Source organism: Microtus pennsylvanicus, chromosome 18 (genome assembly GCF_037038515.1).
Source record: "Microtus pennsylvanicus isolate mMicPen1 chromosome 18, mMicPen1.hap1, whole genome shotgun sequence".
Classification (NCBI taxonomy): Eukaryota; Metazoa; Chordata; class Mammalia; order Rodentia; family Cricetidae; genus Microtus; species Microtus pennsylvanicus.
Window position 1 is genome coordinate 13,615,413 of NC_134596.1, and position 19,335 is coordinate 13,634,747.

Here is a 19,335-nt window from a genome sequence, read left to right on the forward strand (position 1 = left end):
CTTCGTGAGACAGTTTACGAAACAAACTAAGTAGTTTGCTTGCCTAACTATGGCACACGAGCAAAGAGAAACGATGACGTTTCTGCCAACACGAACAAGGTATCAGCTGGTTTTTCTTCCTCTTTTACACGCAAACGACAGCCCTCCAGAAAGCAGAAATTCCAGTGTTTCTGTACACCCTGCTCACAGGCATCAGAAATCTCCTGTACGGTACGTCTTCGGAGCTGCTCCGTTTCCTCCCATGTGCTACAATGGCTAAACCCCACACTAAATCAACTAAGCAAGGGCCGCTGGCTACCACTTTTATCACAAAGGTAACTGCTATGCTAAGCTAAAGTGGGCAAGATGCTTCTACCTAAAAACTATCCAAGCAAGTGTAGAGGCGCACGTCTTTAACCCCAGCACTCAGGAGGCAGAGGCAGGCAGATCTCTCTGAGTTCAAGTTCCAGGCCAGCCAGCACTATAAGAAGTCTCAAAACAATAAACGGAAAGCAAACAAGTAAGCAAACATAGGAATTGGAAAAATGGCTCTGTGGCTCAGAGCACTTGCTGCCCTTGCAGAGGACCCAGGTTCAGTTTTCAGCACCCACGATGCTGAAACAAGAACTCACAATGACTACAACTTCAGACTCAGAGGATCTGACATCCTCCTCTGGCCTCAGCAGGCACCACACACACACACACACACACACACACACACACACACATGCACGCACGCGTGCACAGATAACGCTCATATACATGAAACAAAAAAAAACACACCTTTAAAAAGCCAAGCAACATACCCTAGCCCAGCTCTGCAAAAGGAGAAATTCCCTTTTAGTACACAAAAGTTCCACATTTCAAAATCAGCAACTCAAAACAAGCTCAAAAGAACAGTTTCAACAACAACAATTCAGTCTTCCAGGGTACCCATCTAACACCACACAACACTGGCCCTCATCCTCAGCTGGCAGCCCCTCCAGCCCCTCCCACGACCCAATGGTCTCTATGCCACCTGATATTCCTGTCCCACGCTCACGCCTGGTCACGAAGCAGTCTGGGTCACTCCAGAAGGCCATTCTTCCTTTTATGTTAACTGCGGAATGCATCATTCTGATTGCTTCCCTCTCCAGCCTACATCTTCAATAGCTTTCTCTGCCACAGGCGCGCTGTCCAATCCATGTCCTATGGGATTCCGAAATGATCACCACAGCAACAAATACAAATCTCCTTGTCTATTTCATTCATTCATTCATTCATTCATTCATTCATTGTGTGTGTGTGAAAGAGAGGGGGGAGGGAGGGAGGAGATGTGGATATCAGAAAACGAGAGAGACAGAGACAGAGACAGAGAGACAGACAGAAAGAGAGGGAGGAATGTGGAAATCAGAAAATAACTTTCCAGAGTGCGTTCTCAGTCCCCTTTGTTGAAGCTGTCTCTGCATTGCTAACAGGGCTCGCGGGAGTCCAGCTGAGTTTCCTGCCTCCACCTCTACCTTGCCTCCCCTCTGCAAGGAGGAATGACTCGCTCACACACGCTGGCCAGCTCCACCTAGCCCTGCCCCACATCTGGCTTTTGACATGGTCCCAGAGAACTCATCAGGCTTACAGAGCGAGCACGTTTACCCACGGAGCCATCTCCCGAGCCCTGCCTCTGTTTATATACAAAAAAATACTGTTAATGAAAAGAGAAAAAGCCAGGCGGTGGTGGCACACATCTTTAATCCCAGCACTTGGGAGGCAGAGGTAGGCCAGATCTCTGTGAGTTCAAGTCCACCCTGGTCTCCAAAGTTCCAGAACAGTCAAGGCTACAAAGACAAACCCTGTCTCAAAAAACCAAAAAAAGCAGGGGTGGGAGGACAGGGGAGGGATGGGGGGGGTACACAACACGGGATGGGGGGGCATATATTCTATAGGATAGAGTGAATCCTCTTGTAACAAACAGTCCAGGGTCGTCTTTGGCTCCTCCACTGGTATACTTTTTTGTCCTGCCATGCCAGACCCTGCCATAGTGGGGTTCCAAAGCTGTGTCTCTACAGTTCCCATTGTGCCCAGTGATCTCAGAAAGAAAACACTAGCGAAACTCCAGCGCTGACCTATTTGACAGATGCCTGGGTCATTGGCACAAGTCTCTCTGTCGGGGCCTGGTCTTTCCTCCACAGCGTGAGATTCCCAGACACTGCATGAACTACTCACTACAGAATGTTTCCTTCTGATTGTGACATCCCTTTATCTATAACACAGCACCCGGAAGAGACAGAAGAAGAAAATACATCCAACTCATCTTATTCTAACACACGGACCGTTCCTCCCACGGTTGTCTCTGATGCTTAGGAGGACAGCCACACGACAGACATGGAGCTGCCGGGGTCCAGAATAGACTGCTGGGAAGTCTCCAGGGAAAGAAACAAGCCAAGCCTAGAGGCATCAAGCAGACTGCTCCAGCCACCGGGTGAGCAACTCCTGCACCGGCATGGGTTCCCAAGGCTCCCTTTCACCCGCGGACCATCTCCATAACCTGCCTGTGGCAGCCTGGGCACACACGCTCAGACACAAGGACAGTGCAGCTGCTCCCTCAGAAGGGCAGACGCACACTCGTGTCCCCGGAACCTCCTGGAGAGCATAACAAATTACCCCCGGGGGCTCATCACTGCGGCTGGAAGTTATGACTTCCCCAGCTCTCTGCTTCTCGGAAGGAAAGGAACTGCCTGTGGCTGCCACCACTAACAGCCAATGTGTATCGCAAGCTCCTGAAGGACAGCTAAGGATTCCATCCTACACGCGATCAATACTCCCCGGTCCCCGCCTCCCTTGCTATCCTCACAGTTCCTATGAAGCAGCAAGCAAAACTCCAGGTTTTGCGACAGAGCAACTATTTGATTCGGGTCCTGGTTAACTTTCTGTCAACTCGGCACAAGCTGGAGTCATCTGGAAAGAGGAACCTTAATTGAGAAGGCGCCTCCATCAGACTGCCTGGAGGCAAGTCTGTCGGGCCTTTTCTGAATTAATGACTGGTTGTGGAAGGGTACATCCCCATGACTGGGTATCACGCCTGGGCAGGTGGTCCTGAATGCTATTGGACCTCTATGAATTCAAGGCCAGCCTAGACTACAGAGTGAGTTCTAGGACAGCCAGGGTTACGTCTGTCTCAAAACTAAAAGAAAAGAAGGTAGGCTGAGCAAGCCATGGGGAGCAAGCATTCCTCTCTGGCTTTTGCCTCCGTTCCCGTTTCCATATTCCTTCCTACCTTGAGCTCTTGCCCTGACTGCCCCCAATGATAGAATGTAACAGGAGATGAAAGCCAAATTACCGTCCTCTTCCTCCCAAATTGCTTTTGCTTATGACGGTCAGCGTACGACTAGAAAGCAAACCAAAGAACTCATCTCCCTCAGGAATCACACCACCTGTAGACGATCTTTCCTCTCGTCCCGTCCTTCCTCTTACCCAGAAGAGCAGAGTCTTATCAGACAGCCTAGCCTTTTAAGTCCTCAGCCAGCCTCTTTTCTCTAGGCACGGCCACAAGGAGTTTCGGTCCTCCATGGTCCTGGGTGAGCACTCCCCCAGGGTCCCCTGAGATCATCAATAACCTGTCTGTGGCCCACTAAGAGGATCTGGCACGCCCACCTACTCCACACCCTATTCCCAAATCTCTACCGAGGTTCCTGCCCTCACACTGACTGGGTTGAAAATGTCCGTCAGCCCCAATGTCTTCACCTCATAGGCAGTGAGATATTCCACAGACCGCCCAGAGCACTGAGGCCTGTATCCTTAGGTGTCAACCGTAGCTCACAAGGGACATCCCGGAGATGGCACTCTACGGCTGCCATTGTGCCCCCTCGCTCGCCTCAACAACAGGACAGAGGAAGAGGGCTTCGCTGTGTTGTTGTGGTGGTTTAGGTCAATCATAATCCTAACCGCCCAGCTGGCTCCCTACCTGCCTTCACAATAACCATGTCCAGATATTTAGCCATCTACCAGGACAAATGCAAAGAGGACCTCCTACACAAAGCTCATGCAGTCACCGTCGCCATCCCTGCACACAGAGGACTCCTAAGAACGAGAACGCCCACGGGAAAGCCTCAGCTGTGGCCCGTATTTTCAGGCCGTTTGTGACACAGCATGAGAAGGATTCTGAAGTCATGTGACTACCTTCGGAGCAGAAGGTGAATCCAGGTTAGGGGTACCCTCACGGCCAAGGCAGTCACAGATCAGAGGCACGCTTACGGCTTCGTAAGAGAAACAGCGTCCGGTGGAAGAAAACACCACAATGTGCCCGACCAGCGGCTAACACAGAGAACACAAGGGGCTCAAGCAATGCGACAACAGAAAAGCAAAGAATCCCATTCTCAAATAGACACAGGACATTTCAACAAGAGACAAATGGGCATTTCTCAAAAGACGCGACGCTAATTACTTCCCGAATCACCAGGGAAATATGAACCAGAACCACACTGAGGGAATCCCCTCTTCCGGATGGGAATGACCATTATTAGAAAAAGTGCTGGTGAGGATGAGAGACGGGAGCATCTGGAGATGGAGGTGAGCTGGTACAGTCGCTGTAGGAAAGAACGGAGGTTCCTCAAAAAAAAATAAAAAAAAAACCTAAAAACACGTCTACCACAAGACCCAACAATTCCAATACTTGGTCTTTATCCAAGGAATTAAAACTACTTTGTCAAAAAAAAAGAAAGAAAGAAAGGCAGCTAAACTCCTGCTCACAATAAGGGCCCTTTAATTTGTTTTTAATTTGCATTTCTCTTAGGCTCTGACTGAGCACACTCCTATACAGCAGCCAGTTTTTGCTTCTCTTCCCCCACCCCGCCACCCCCTTCACGTCCAGCAGGCCTGGGTTGCTTCTTCTTTGTTTTGAACCTTCTTCACTAATTCCTGAAATCATTCACTAGACTTCCGCTTCGACAGAACTGCTGCAAACGTGTTTCCAGTCAAGCTATGCGCGCTTCCATTTTACTTACTTGTCGGAAACCTAACTTTTCTTTTGTTTCCTTGGAGGGGGTGGGAGTGGCAGGAGACTGAAGTGAGCAGCCACTGCGAGGTCTTAACTTTTAGCAAGCCAGACTTGTTGGTCTTTCACTCTGGAGTTTCCTCTTTTACTTCTAAATTTACCAAGGAGTTGCCAGCCCCAGCCCCGGGAAAGAAGTGGTTTCTAATAGTCCAGGACTCAACAAACTGCTGATGTCACTACCAGAAGCCAAAAAAAAAGAAAGAAAAAAAATCAAACAGTGTTTGAAATTAACGAGTAATCCCAGAGAATTAATGTAGAAATAGCATTTGTTCCGCATAAAGTTAAATAAACGGATGATGAGAATTTTCTAGGCAACTTTTCAATAAATGATGCTGGCCAAACTTGATAGCCACCTGCAGCAGAATGAGATCACGCCCTTGCCGTCACTCCGTAAGAAAAGCCATTCAAAACCGGAGTTCAAACCGGATCAAAAACCTTAATTTAGAAGCCAGGCATGGTGGCATGACTTTAACCTCAGCACTTGAGAGGCAGAGGCAGGAGGATCTCTGTGAGTTCCAGGGCAGTCAGGGTAAAGAGAAAGAGAAACTCTGACTGGGGACGGTGTGTGTGTGTGTGTGTGTGTGTGTGTGTGTGTGTGTGTGTGTATGAGAGGGGAGGGGGTAAAGGATAGGGGGGTGGGAGATGAGTGTGGAACAGATGGAGGACCCACGGATGACAAAACAAAATCAGAACTATAAAATGCTTCAGCGTAAAAGTATAGCTTTAAGAATTAACAAGTGGGAAAAAATAAGAATTAACAAATGGTTTTTACAACAAATTAAAATGAGTTTTGCACAAAAAAGAGATAAGAATAAACAGATAACCTATGGAACAGGTGAAAATATTTGATAGCTACATGTCATTATTATCTAGAATGTATAATATATTTATACATTATCTAGAACATATATACGTTATGATGCTTTCTATCGCTGTAATACACACCATGATTAACACACCTTGGGAAGGAAAGAGTTTAAACAAGCTCACACTTCCAGGTACTGCTCCACCACTGGAAGAGGTCAAGGCAGGAGTCACGGAAGGCAGGAACCTGGAGACACCAACCGTCCATGGGAATTCTGCGTACTGGCTTGCTCTCTGTGGCTTACTCAGCCAGGATTTTTTTCTATAGCCCAGAATGGCCAGAGATGGCCCCTCAGTGGACTAGGCCTTCATCAGTCAACAGTCAAGAAAACGTCCCACAGACCAATACAGTGGAGGCAACTCTTCAACCAAGACTCCCTCTTCCCATACATGTTCAAGCATGATAGTCAACTCTTCAACCAAAACTCCCTCTTCCCATACATGTTCAAGCATGATAGTCAACTCTTCCACCAAGACTCCCTCTTCCCATACATGTTCAAGCATGATAGTCAACTCTTCAACCAAGACTCCCTCTTCCCATACATGTTCAAGCATGATAGTCTAGTCAACTCTTCCACCAAGACTCTCTCTTCCCATACATGTTCAAGCATGATAGTCAACTCTTCAACCAAGACTCCCTCTTCCCATACATGTTCAGGCATGATGGTCAATGCTTCAACCAAGACTCCCTCTTCCCATACATGTTCAAGCATGATAGTCTAGTCAACTCTTCCACCAAGACTCTCTCTTCCCATACATGTTCAAGCATGATAGTCAACTCTTCAACCAAGACTCCCTCTTCCCATACATGTTCAGGCATGATGGTCAATGCTTCAACCAAGACTCCCTCTTCCCATACATGTTCAAGCATGACGGCCAAGTCAGCAAAAACGAACTAGCACAACTGTAAAAATTAAACACACACAGAAATCCTGCCTACTAATAAATGGACACATAAAATGAATATAGCTCTCAAAAGAAGTACAAATGATCAATAAATATTTTGAAGGAACTTAGCATTTTTGGTCATCTGAAGAATGCAAATTAAAGCTACTTTGAAACTCCATCTCATCCCAGTCAGAATGGCTACCCTCAAGGGGAAACAAAAATGAGGGGTCCCCAGGATGACTCTGGATAAAAGCAAGGTGCTTCTGCAGAAAACCCGAATTCAGTTCTCAACACTCACATCCGACAACTCACAACAAGCTGTAACTCCAACTGGGGGGGGGGGGATGCAACACACTCTTCTGGCCTCTGTAGTAGGCACCTACACTCCGGTGCACATACCATAATTAAAAATAGACTAAACTTTAAAATACGATAACAAACGCCACTGGCTGAGGACGTAGGGGAAGGACCCTTATTTACAGCGGGTGGGAGGGTGACCTGATATATTGCCACTGCTCAACTCCACATTCTACAAGAGATACCTGCACATCCATGTTGATTGCAATTCTTTTCACAGCACCCAGGGAATGGAATGAGCCCAGATGTCATCCATGGACAGAGTAAAACACAGTAAAAACATGGTAGAGACAATGGACTTTTATTCAATCATAAAGAAAAACAAAATGGTAAAATTTCCAGGAAAATGGAGCTGCAAATGCCTTGCTTGTCCTCTAAGGATTTCATACGATGTCTCTTTTACATTGGCCGCCAACCCTGCCCCCAAGTTCCACCCTCAACTTCTTGCCCCCCCTTTCTTATTTTAATAACTCACTGACTCCAACTTGAGCTGCCCACAAATTCCTGGGTATGGGGCCGTCAATTGGAGCATGGTCAACAGAGCAGGAGCCACACCCTTAAAGCACAATGACTGCCCCGCCCCCCTAGACACCAACTGTCCATAACTCTTCTGTTAGGGGTTGGGGCTTAGGAATCCCTCTCACCCTGTGTTAGAATGTTGACTCGCTTGTTCTTTTTTTTTTAAATATTTTATTTATTTTTTATGTATACAACATTCTGCTTCCATGTATACCTGCAGGCCAGAAGAGGGCGCCAGATCTCATTACAGATGGTTGTGAGCCACCATGTGGTTGCTGGGAATTGAATTCAGGTCCTCTGGAAGAACAGTCCACGCTCTTAACCACTGAGCCATCTCTCCAGCCCGACTGGCCTGTTCTTATCCAGGCCTTGTGCAGGAAACCACAGCTACTGTGGACAACTGCAAAGCCTGATATTAAGTTAGGCGACCCAGGCTTGGAAACAGAAATACCACATGATCTCTCCCAGTGGATAGCCTAGCTTCTAAAGATGATATGTGTGTGTTTAAGTAAGAAGCCAGAAAACTAGAAAGGGACCCATGAGACAGGACACAAGAAATGAAGGGGAGTCAGGTATGGTGGTGCACGCCTTTAACCCCATCCCTCAGGAGGCAGGGGCAGGCATATCTCTGAGTTTGAGGCCTGTCTGATCTACTGAGTGAGTTCAAGGACGGCCAGGCCTACATAGAGAAACCCTGTCTCAAGAAACAAACAAAACGAAAAGTGAAGGAGGGGACGCGGAGAGCAACAGAACACATGAGATAAGAAAGGGGAAGAGGGGGTAACTGGGGAGGAGGGGTGCAGCAAGAAGAGGGGGGAAGGGAAGCGGGGAAAGGAAGCTACGACTTCTCACAGCTTGTGTGCACGGTGTCGCCTGTTTCTGGGGAAGGGAAGTTAGGAGTGTCATTTCTTCCAGGACGAGCAACTCAGCTGCCCCCACAAAAAAAGGAACACGGATCCTATCTCTGTGGGAGGTGGCTGCTCTCTAAAACACAAGTCACTGAAGCACAACTAAAAACCCCTAAAAGACAGAAATGGGGTTTCAACTTGAAAGCCAGAAAAGCAAAACAGCAGGCCACTGGTTCTTGCCTCTACCTCAATCCGAAACGGCAATCCTGCCTCAAGGAATCTCAGAACGAGACTGAGAGCTGTCTCCTCCCGTTTTACAATCCTCTCTATTTCTGGGATTAAAGGTGTGCACCACTACCGCCTGGTTTCTATGGCAATTAGTGTGGCTACTGGGATTAAAGGTGTATGTCATTGCTGCCTGGTCTGTAAGGCTGGCCAGTGTGGCTGTTTTCTGAGCCTCAGGTAAGCTTGATTTACTAAAATACAAATGAAATGCCACTACAAGTCACCCCTGTGACAGCTATCTAGAGAGGTCATGGTCAAAGGCAAATTCTAGTCTGGATGTAGCTATGATGATATATTTAAAGAAGATAAATTTTAAGGTCAGTAAAGCAGGCTACCCTAATTTACACAGGTCTTGTCCAATGAGCCAGAGGTCTCAAGACAAAAGAACGCTGACACCCCCAAGAAAGAGGCAGCTGTGTTTCCAAATGGTCTTTGGTCTCAGACCGCATTATCAGCTCTTCCCTGAGGCACCAGCCAGCCTGTTTGCCTGCTCTGCAGAATTTGGACTTGCAACTCCTTAAGATGGTTCTCACTGTCTCTGTCTGCCCGCCCCCACCCACACATACCCACACACATATAACCTATCTGTTCTGTTTTTCAGGAGAATCCCTGCTAAAACACTGACTACCACCCCCCACTTGTGTGATCAGAGCAAACAACAAAAGACAAAATCCTCTGAGTCTGGTGTGTGGGACAGAAACAAGGATGAATGTCGACAGCCTCTGAGATTCTCGTGTCCAAACGTGCTCACAGTCAGCAATCTCAGCAATCTCCGAAGGCAGGGACCCCAGTGAGCCAAGAGAAGCGGCTTTACAGCTCCCCGCTTTCGTAGAGACTGGTGCATGGTTTGTTGCTGATGACAAACAATGTTTCAAAATAGATGCGCCTAGGCTGAGTGGTCGTTTACTGGGGCAGGAGCACCAAGTACGGCCCTGGGTTTGTGATTCTGTGGCAGGACTGAAAGGTTAAGTCAGGGGCACACAGGAAGGGAGCCGTCCCTCCAGAGCCTAGAATGCCAGCACAATGGGCACAATTTGCTGTGAAGGTTACCAAAACAGAGACACTACCTCCTTTACACAGCAACGAACCAGGCTTAAGACCTGAATGTCTATCACCCTGGGCAAGAGTTCTAGATTCATTTCTGTTGCATCATTTCCACGGCCAAGAGCAGAGGCAGAAGAAACGCATGGACCCTTGCTTGCTCTTGGCCAGTTTTTTTTTTTGTTGTTGTTGTTTTGTTTTTCAAGACAGGGTTTCACTGTGGCTTTGGAGCCTGTCCTGGAACTAGCTCTGTAGACCAGGCTGGTCTCGAACTCACAGAGATCCGCCTGCTTCTGCCTCCCAAGTGCTGGGATTAAAGGCGTGCGCCACCATCGCCCGGCTCAGCCAGCTTTCTTTATACTGTCCAGAATCCCCCGCCTAGGGAATGGTGCCACCCACAATAGGCCTTCCCCCATCAGCTCACAACCAAGACAGTCCTGCACAGTTATGACCCAGCTTGAGCTAGACAACCTCTCGCTGAGCTGCCCTTCTCAGGGGATTCCGGAAGTCAAGCTGACAAGCTAACCAGCAAAGGAGGGCCTCACTCCCGTCCTGGGCATTTCAGTGCAGATATCTGAACCCCCTACATCACTGTGATCGAGAGTTTTACCAGTCAACTACCATCATGCCAGCTGCACAGAAGGAGCCACACTGCGATGTCATTTGAATCCCTTAGTGAGCTTTTAAAGACAATAACTTCTGATGTCACCAAAGTCCTATACATGGCTACTGGAAGGACAATTAAGCATGCCTTTCTCTCTCTCTCTTTATTTTGTCATGATTTATTTAATTTTATTTTATGTGCATTGGTGTAAAGGTGTCAGATCTCCTGGAACAGGAGTTACAGACAGTTGTGAGCTGCCATGTAGGTGCTGGGAATTGAACCTGGGTCCTCTGGAAGAGCAGTCAGTGCTCTTAACCGCTGAGCTACCTCTCCAGCCCCTTATTTTTATTATTTTTTCGAGACAGGGTTTCACTGTAGCTTTGGAGTCTGTCCTGGAACTAGCTCTGGTAGACCAGGCTGGCCTCGAACTCACAGAGATCCGCCTGCCTCTGCCTCCTGGGATTAAAGGCGTGCGCCACCACCGCCAAGGTCCATGCCTCGATCTCTTTCTTAGCTCTTGTACTGAATATCCAAGTTAAAATTTTCTTTTAATAAATTACAGCCTCTGGTTTATACTGGCCAGGCTTGATATTTTGGCAAGGCTCTGGCTTTACTGAGTCAAGATCCTCAGAATATTAGAGACTTCCTCAGGCTGCCAAGGACAGTGTGGAGTTGTGCCCTGTGTCCCCACTGACAATCCTTCAGACCAATTCTGCCTTCCCGGAGTGGCTCCAAGGAGACATCGATATTCATGCCAACTGTCCTAGGCAGAACAAGGACTCACATTCAGAAATGGAACCCACTGCTTTCTGAATATCGGTTTTTCTTCTCTGTGGGGCAAAAATCCCTCCATGAGCTTGGGAAATGCCAAGGAGAGAGCTTGGCAAGTTCGGCCAGGAGAGTACTTGAGATGCGAATACAAATCATAGGCGTTGGGAGCTCAAGTTCAATGTCCACCCTTTCTGCCTCCACAGCCGGGAGTGGAGAAGCAACCCTAATCTAGATGGTGGGGGACCAACTAGGAAGATGAATGAGTTTCTGCTATGCTCACCATCCCGGCCCCTGCCACCTACTCAGAAGCAGAAGCACAGTCTGGGGTCTTCGGGACCACAGGCAGAGAGAAGCCTTTGGTGACAAAAATACCAACGTTGTGTTTTAACGTTCTGGAAGCCTTATAAAACCAGGCCAACACCTGTGCGACAAGGCTCCTTGTAGCCATCAGCTCTCCAGATAAAGAGAATAAACAGCGAAACGCTGAACTAAATCACAGTATGCACCCGATCTGCATTACGTGGGATGCTCAGATTGAAAGGCAGAGATACACACAATGGCTAACCCCCCAAAACACAACAAAACAAAATCCACAGGAGCCAACAACATGCGGTCCACGAGAAACGTGTTTTAAGTTTAAGGACACAAAGGAAAGAAAACGAAAGAACTGGAAAAAGGATACATCAAACAGGCACGGTCAAGTAAGCCATCAATCCCAGAGCTTGGAAGGCAGAAGCAAGTGGGATCTCTATGGAGTCAAGGCCAGCTTGGTCTACATAGTAGGTGCCAAGCCTGCCAAGGACACACAGAGAGACCCTGCCACAAAAACAGCAAAGGCACAACAAGCAAGTCAAGCCAAGTAAGTATGGAAGTAGTTGCCACTTGAATATACAGAAAAAGAGGCTTGAGGACAAAAAAAAAAAGTTTCTGAAAGAAACACAGCCATACGCGGTGGCCCTTGCTGGTCACCCCATCATTCAGAAGGCTGCAGCAAGGGGGTGGTTATGGGACTGAGGCCATAGCAATAATGGACAGACATGCACCTTACGACACTGTCCACAATGCAGCTGCAGAAAACACTGTTAAGAGTTAGTTATTAAAGAATTCAACAAAGCTGCAGGATGTAAGTAAAACACGACAAAAAAAATAGCATGCAGATAGTGACTACGGAACTGTCTGGCTCGTGAGGCACAAGCCAATCTAATAAATCTGCTTTTATGAGGTATCTAGAAGAACAGAGTCCTAATACGCCTCTCTGGCCATTGCTTGCTAAGTAAAACACATCAAAAACCATGACTTGGACAGACACCCAGTGAGAGGGACTGGGAGGTCGGCCGGAGAGAAGGGATGGCAGGCTGCTGTGACAGATTCCACAGATGCCTGAGGAACCGACACTTGGAGAGCTGTATTTTCTACCCCTTTTTTTTTTCTAATTTTTAAACTTGCAGGCTTAAGAATCTGACGGTCTGGCTTTTCGTGTGGTCTTGGAACTCCTACTTCATCGGACAGTTCTTCATCTGTGAAGCATAAATAATACTTTCTACACCTATTTCGGGGGACCGTGAGAATAATTAAATGTGAACTACTGAGAAGTCAGCAAACCACAGGACGCCTCCTTTTATGTAAAGAACTTTACAGGCAGACAGCCACGCCCACTCACTGCCCCCGCTGCTCGGGATGCTACGGCACAGTAAACAAGATCCCAAACTATTCTCGACTTGCACCTCTGCAGGAAAAAAAGCAATAATGCCCCAAACAGGAAGCAGTAAGTGAGCAAAACAATTGCCTTTCCGTGGTGGTTTGAGCAGGTACGGCCCCACAGGCTTCTCCACTGGGATGCCCTGTCAATCTGGAAGTAGCAGTATTTGAGGATCAGAAGGTGACTCTCAACCTTCCTGATGCTAAGACCTTTAATACAGTTCCTCGTGTTATGGTGACCCCCCCCTCCCGCCAACCATAAAACTATCTTCATTGCTACTTCATAGCTGGAATTTTGCTACTGTTATGAATCCTGATGTAAATATCTGATATTTCTGATGGTCTTAGGCAACCCCTGTAAAAGGGTCATTCAAAAACCAAAGGGGTCGAGAGACCCACAGGTTGAGAACCACTGGACTGGAAGGATTAGGAGGCGTGGCCTTCTCGGAGGAAGTGCTTCACTAGGGTTGGGCTTAGAGGTTTCAAAATGCCCTGCCGGGGGCTGGAGAGATGGCTCAGCGGTTAAGAGCACTGACTGCTCTTCCCGAGGACCCGGGTTCAATTCCCAGCACCCGCATGGCAGTCCACAACTGTCTGAAAATCCAGTTCCAGCGATCTGACACCCTTACATCAATGCACATAAAATAAAGTTAAATAAACCATAGAAAATTAAAAAAAAAAAGCCCATGCCGGACCCAATCTCTCTGCCTGGGAATCAGGATGTAGTTCTTGGCTACTGCTCCAGAGCCATGTTCCTGCCCTGATGATAACGGACCAGACTTCTGGGACTGTAAGCCAGCTCCCAATTAAATTCTTCCTAGAGTCGCCTCTGCCATGGTGTCTCTTCACAGCGACACACCAGTAACTAAGACACTTTCTAAATAATAAATGTAAGCATGTACACAGGATAGAGACAGAAGTAGCAACTGTAGTGGAGATAATTTATTTTTAATAGTGATGATGATGCAAACCATTTTTTAAAAGATTATTTATTTATTGCATTTACAGTGTTCTGCCTGCATGTATGCTTGCCCACCAGAGGAGGGGACCAGATTTCATTATAGTTGGTTGGGAGCTACCAAGCTGTTGCTGGGAATCGAACTCAGAACCTTTGGAAGAGAAGCAGTGCTCTCAACCTCTGAGCCACCTCTCGAGCCCAGGATAAACGTTAAAATACTGGGAAGTGGTGGTGCACACCTTTAATCCCAGCACTTGGGCGGCAGAGGAAGGCGGATCTCTGTTGAGTTTGAGGCCAGCCTGGTCTATAAATTAAGTTCCAGGAGTACACAGGCCAACACTACACAGAGAAACCCTGTCTGGAAAAAAAAACAACAACAACAATAAAAAGAATAGATAGATAGATAGATAGATAGATAGATAGATAGATAGATAGATAGATAAATGAATAAATAAAGACCCCAAAACCAAAAAACCCACAGTGTGAGGGGCTGGAGAGCTGTCTCCGTGATTAAGAGCACACTGGCCACTCTTCCAGAGGACCCAGGCTCAATTCCCAGCATCCACACGGCAGCTCATATTCGTGGAAACTCCTGTCCTAGGGGATCCAATTCCCTCTTCTGGCACCAGGTGCATACATGGTATACAGACATTCATGTTGGCAAAATACCCATACGTATAAAAATAAATAACTTTAAAAGGCAACATCACTGAGAGAAGACATAGAAGACCAATCAAACTCATTATAACACATCCGCACTAAAGAAAAGTCAGTGCCCATGGCACTCCTAGTACCCTGTCATGTAATTAATATCCATACCTATTTCCATTCATGCAATTACACAGGATGCAATTGTGTAGATACACACTAGAACACATCAATGCCATGCAACAACACATGACTATATTATACAGTCAATAGAAGGTACGGTTGGACTCTTGGTATACAGCAACATTTAAGGATCGCCAAGACCGTCAAACAAATGAGCACAATTAAGGGAAAATGCGTAACATATGAAATATGATCTATGTTTTTAAAAAGTCCCATTTAAAGAAATAAAGCTAGAGACACAGCGGAATGCCGCTTTCAGAACACATACAGTTCTATACGATCTGAAAATACTATTGGGGTGGAGTTTGTAAATTTCCTCACCTTTAAAAACTACTATTTCAGGCTAGGTTATACCTTATCTCTGTGATCTCACAGACTGGGGTAGAGACAGAGTGGTGCACACACCTCCAATACCAGCATTCAGGAGGCGGAGGCAGGAGAATCAGGAGTTCAAGCCCCACGTGGACTTCATGACCCCTTCCTCTACCTACACACAAAAAGGCTAAGGTAGAAAGGACCATGAGTTCGAAGCTGACTGGGCCGCATAATCAAACCCTTTCTCAAATGGGGGAGGGGGCTGGAGAAATGTGGAGAAATGACTCCTAAGTTAAGAGCTCTCCAAGAGGACATGGGTTCAGTTCCCAGCCCCCACAGGGCAGCTCCTAATAGCCTGGAACTCCCGTTCCAAGAGATCCAACGCCCTCTTTTGGCCTCCACAGGCTCCTCTATGAACACAGTGCACACAAACCCATGCAGCCAGCAACAAATACGCACAAGTCAAATATGTAAATAGTGCTTTATTTATTTATTTTTTTTTGGATTTTTTCGAGACAGGGTTTCTCTGTAGTTTTTGGTGCCTGTCCTGGAACTAGCTCTTGTAGACCAGGCTGGCCTCGAACTCACAGAGATCCGCCTGCCTCTGCCTCCCGAGTGCTGGGATTAAAGGTGTGTGCCACCACCGCCCGGCTAAATAGAGCTTTCTTAAAAAGATGAAATAGAGATCGCATTTTAGTCTTTCCTCCAGATTGTATCCAGAACTACATTTTTTTTAACTTTTAAAGAAGCGCTTGTTTATTATTTGTGTATGGGGAGGTGAGTGTGGGCACAAATCAGTGTCCTTTTGGCTGTCAGGAAACAACTTGCAGGATTTGCTCCTCTCTTTCTACCATGGGTTGTGTGTGACCCAGGCAAACAGCGAGCGTTCACATCCACCCAGCCATCTCGCCTTCCCAAGGCTCTACCCATCCAAAGCACAGACTTCACTTCTTTTAGACAGATTTGGGTAGGTTTTCTATAACACAGTATTCCATACGCTATTGTGCTTTTTTACTTAATGGTGTTCAGTTGATAAAAGACCATGGGGGGCCTTAAATGTAGCAACTCTCCCTATTTCCCCCCACCTCCATACTTTTTAATGATAGCACAGTATCATCTCAGATGCAGACTCAAAGAGGAAGACAGCATGTTCTGGAGAAAGCAAGGCAGAACTATGAAAAGATCCCTGGGGGCAAAAGTTGATGGTAGGAAAAGGCTAACTACAAGGAGCCCAGTAAGGAAGCGTGTGAGGTGACAGGAACTAGTTTTACATCCTAGTTACGGGAGCAGCCAACACTCCAAAGCATGGATTTTACTATACATCAAGTTAAAAACACACTTAGGTGCCAGGGAGACGCGCAGCCGATAACCATCCGCCACACAAATGCACAGGGGGTTCAGATCTCCAGAACACACGTAAATGCCAATGGGCACAGCAACCTCCCTGGAGCCCCAGTGCTTAGAAGGTGGAGCAGGGGATCTCCAGAGCAAGCTGGCTAGCGAGACTAGTTCAATCAGTGAACGCTGGGTTCAGTAGAGAGACCTTGTGTCAAAGAATAAGGTCGAAATCAATAAAGGGAAACTCCAAATCAGCCTTGAGCCTTTACACGCTCATGCAAACACATTCACACACCCGTGCACCCACGTACAAGAACACACCTATCACATATACACACATGCAATGCTTAACAAAAACCTTAAATACACCCTTCCTCAAATACACAAATCCCTAGTGGATGTACTTTCTTAGAGGGGACTTTTCAACTGCACCATTTTGCCAATGTTCCTGCTCTTAGGGGAAGAAGGCAACAGAGAATCCCACAACAACCCTACTGAATTTTTCTTACGATACACGCCTGCAGCGGCTTACATTTATTTAAAAACTGGATTAGTTCTTTCAGGCTCTGGGCCTGTAGATCCAGGCTTTTGATTAAGAACCACTAGCATCGTCGGGACCAGGGAAGTGCAGGTATTCGCGCGTTCCATCAGTTTGGTGTGCTTCGACTTCCAACCAATTGAACTTGGCCAGGGTCTAGGAGCAAATTCCCCAAGTTGGCAAGCACTGATCTTAGTTACCGTACCCGATTATCACTGCTGCTTCCAACGAGAATCACTTAAGCAATCCTAGCAGACAACCGCGAGCAAAGTCACCGGGCTCGCCTTGTACCGTCCCACGTAGCTAACTCGGCGGACGATGCCCTGATGCTTCCCTCTGCCTACCCCCAGCCCTTAAACCCCAACTACAAATCTCTTCCCTTTTTCTCAAACTCACAAAACGTTGCGAATTAAGCAGACGCATGAGGCTTAAAGTACAAAATTCGGTATGAACGTGCCGCGGCGCACCACGGCTTCTCAAAATCCAGTTTCCTTTAACAAAGCCCAAAATGCCCTTCTCTCCAAGAATCGGAGAACAATTGCCCGGGACTACAATCTCCTTCCTTTCCTCTGAGGGCAAGAACCATGGTGGACTCGGGTTTGTTTTCTCATTTTAGTACAACATTAGCGATCCGTCGGCTTCTTACTTTTCAACAGTAAAACACCGAACATTAACGCTGCCTTCTTCCTCTTTGGAGCTAAGCCTCGTGCCGGAAGCGCGAGGTCTGGGATCCCAGGATCCAGGGGTAAGTCCGGGCGGGGGCTCCGGGGTTCGGGACTTGGGGGGCTGAGCCTCCGGAGTTGCGCACCGCCAGGGGAATGGGCAATCAGCACTGGGGAGCCCGCGGCCGGGGGATTCTGGAATGTGACTCCGGGGAGAGAGAGAGAGCGAACCCTGGAGACGCCGAGCTGGGCCGGGAGTCCTCAGCTCGGGAGCCGGCGTGCAGTGACCCGGAGACTCCGGAGCCCAGGAGGCAATCCCGGGAGGCCAAGCGGTCCCCGAGGCTGCACCGAAGGCTCCTGCAGGCTCGCCCCATTGGGTTGGGAGGGAAGTGGGACCCCGCGGCCCGTCGACCGCTCTTACCTGGCCTGCGCCGCCTTCGCTCGTCCAGGGCGGGCCCGGGGAGCTCTCCTACCCCCAATGAGTCACTGGGGCGGGTCGGGAATGCACCAGGAAACACCCGGCCTCCTCCCCTTCCTCCGGGGCGGTGCTCCGCGGCTCGGCCTCTTCCTCCCGGCGCTCCTCCCTTCGCCCGCTGGCCGCTTTGGGTCCCGAGCCTCCGGTTCGGCCCTTTCGGCCCGGGTCGGTACCCCCCGCCCCCCACGAGCCTCCCGCGTCGGAGCCCCGCCTGCCGCTCAGCTCACCGCTGCAAAGGAAGCCGGGATTTGCTGGGTGGGTTGATCTCCAGGCTGGGAGGGCTCCATCCTGCCAGGCTCACTAGCCTCAGAGTTATCCTTGATTTAGGGGAACCTCTGCTCAGGCTAAGGCAGGATGAGGAAAAGAATTCCACTTTATGAAGAGGCAGAATTGGGAATTCCACTAAACGTACATTTTAAAAGAAAGGTTCGTTCATTTTTATGTGTACGAATGTTTGGCTTGCCTGTATGTTTGTGCACCGCGTGAGTGCCTGGTGCCGGCCAAGGTCCGAAGAGAGTGTTGAATCCCTCTGGGACTGGAATTAGGGATGGGTGCGAGCCTGTGAGCCGATACATGGCTTCTGCGTGTAGAACCTCGGTTTTCTGCAAGAACAACCGTGTTTAATTTTACTATAACTCGACCTCCGTGCTGGTGAGAAGCTTCAGTACATGTCTTCCTCCGCATGCCCCCCAGATTGCCACTGTCTCCGGTTGAACTTCAGAAGAGACGCAGGAGGTACAAACATGGCGTTGAAGGGGCACATGCATGCATAAAATGGTAGGAGCAAGGCTGGGAGAGTATGTCCATGCTATTTGACCCAGGTGAAAAATAACCCACCCTGGCCCCTCAAGTAACAGTGCTGCCATTGCATCTGCCCCCTGGGCACTGACAAACACAAGTTCAGACACTGGATATAGCTGGCAAAAGAAAACCTGACTTGAACTTGTCCGTCTCCCGCCAAAAAAGTTAAGAGACAGGTTAAGTAACATACTTCATAATGCTGAACTTAGCAGAATAATCGCTCCAAACTTTCTACCCTTCTTCACTCCCGACGACCCTCCTCCATACTGTCAAACCCCAATGGCGGGTTCTGCTGTAACCTAGGCTAGCCTTGAACTCGTGATCTTCCTGCTACTGCCCCTCCAGTGCCGAAATGACAGGCATGCACCACCAAGCCCAACCCCTCACACCATCTTTTCTCCCCTCAGCTTAAAAGAAATAAATCTTTATTAAGTAACTTTTAATATCAGAATAAAATTCATGTAATTCTATTTATAGCAAATACATATCAGTGCTTTGACCACCTTAGGTGAACAGCCCTTTATTGTAAAATGTGTG

The 19,335-nt window shown here is 48.0% G+C and overlaps 1 protein-coding gene across 3 annotated transcripts in view; it reads right to left on the reverse strand.

Moving 5' to 3' along the window:
• Positions 1–18,206, reverse strand: part of Cyfip1 (cytoplasmic FMR1 interacting protein 1) — an 80,894-nt gene extending 62,688 nt beyond the window's left edge. For 2 of the 3 annotated variants that reach the window (XM_075953085.1, XM_075953086.1), the window contains exon 1: positions 17,944–18,206. The gene's annotated coding sequence lies outside the window, so the exon portion shown is untranslated. Of the gene's footprint in view, positions 1–17,506; positions 17,908–17,943 lie in introns of those variants that run through there. The other variant, XM_075953087.1, reaches the window with a different exon arrangement.
• Between the last annotated feature and the right edge of the window lie 1,129 nt (positions 18,207–19,335).